Raw genomic sequence first — 1,177 nt, 5'->3', positions numbered from 1 at the left:
TTGCACCCCAGGGACCCCCCCTCGTCCCCGCACATGAACCTGCTCTCGTGCCTCCTCCACAGCGGCCATAATAATAAAATGAATGTGTGTTTTCTGCGGTGTGACGGCGCCTGTGTCTCGCCCGGACCCCGGCGGACGACAGAGTTAAGCTCAGCTCTCAGGCAGTTTGGGGGTTTATATTGCTTTTACCCCTCGAAAGGCAAGCCAGGGAGGGGGGGCTGCGGGGTCCACGGTGCTTTCCTGCGGCACCGAGGGCGGGGGAGAGCTGCTCTCTGTAGTCATGGCAACTTGATTTTTTAAATACAGAGCTGGGGGGTGGCGGTGCCGCCCACGTCGGGGGAGCAGTGACGGGGTTTGGCCCCTTGGACCCCACTGGAGGGCTAACTTGCCTGCACCACCACCCCCCCCACTCCAAATTAGTACCAAGGGCCTGAAGATCAATAATTTACAAAAAATGGCTATTTTTTTTCTTCCCCTTTTGCTGCTTTCCCAGAATAAGCAATGGTAAGGAGATAGGAGGGTGGGGGTGTGAGTGGGTTTGTGTCCTCCCCGGCAGGGACCTGCCACCCTGCCATGGCCCTTTGTGGGGTGGGAGAAAGGGCTCTGCAAAGTGGGGCTGGGGTCTGCGTCCTGAGGCTCAGCCCCCGCAGTGGAGGCCACATGGTGCTGCTGCCCCACAGCCCAGCGAGGGGCTGTAAGCCCTTCCCCAAGGTGTTATAAGGCTGGGATTTGGAGAGATAAACCCTCCCAGCCACGGGGGGACAGGCGCTGGTCTGACCACTGTTCCCCCAAACTTAGCAGAAGGTGAGATTTGGGTTGCCCCCCAGCCCCAAGGTGGAAGGGGGGGTACGGGGGATGCTCCCCCCACACACCCAGGGGCATTAGGATTTGGGGCCAGCTGCCAAAATCCTAAGGGATGGCTGGGATTTGGGCTAATCCCCCTCAGATACTGGTGAGGCTGGAGTTCTTCCTGTCTTCCCCAGGACCGCAAGGTGGAGGTGGCGGTAAAGGGGTGCGGAGGCTGCCACCTGTCCCGCCCCCCCAAACTCCAAGGATGGGGTTTATCCCCCTAAAGCTCCGTGGGGCCGGGCTCTGACCCGTCTCCCCTGACTCACAACCTCTGTGGGGGGATACTGTGTGTGACCCCGCACCCCGGCAGGGCCGTGCGGAGCCCCCG

The sequence above is a fragment of the Geospiza fortis genome, unplaced genomic scaffold (assembly GCF_000277835.1).
Source record: "Geospiza fortis unplaced genomic scaffold, GeoFor_1.0 scaffold353, whole genome shotgun sequence".
Classification (NCBI taxonomy): domain Eukaryota; kingdom Metazoa; phylum Chordata; class Aves; order Passeriformes; family Thraupidae; genus Geospiza; species Geospiza fortis.
The sequence above is the reverse complement of the archived record's forward strand: the minus strand, read 5'-3'. Positions refer to the sequence as shown.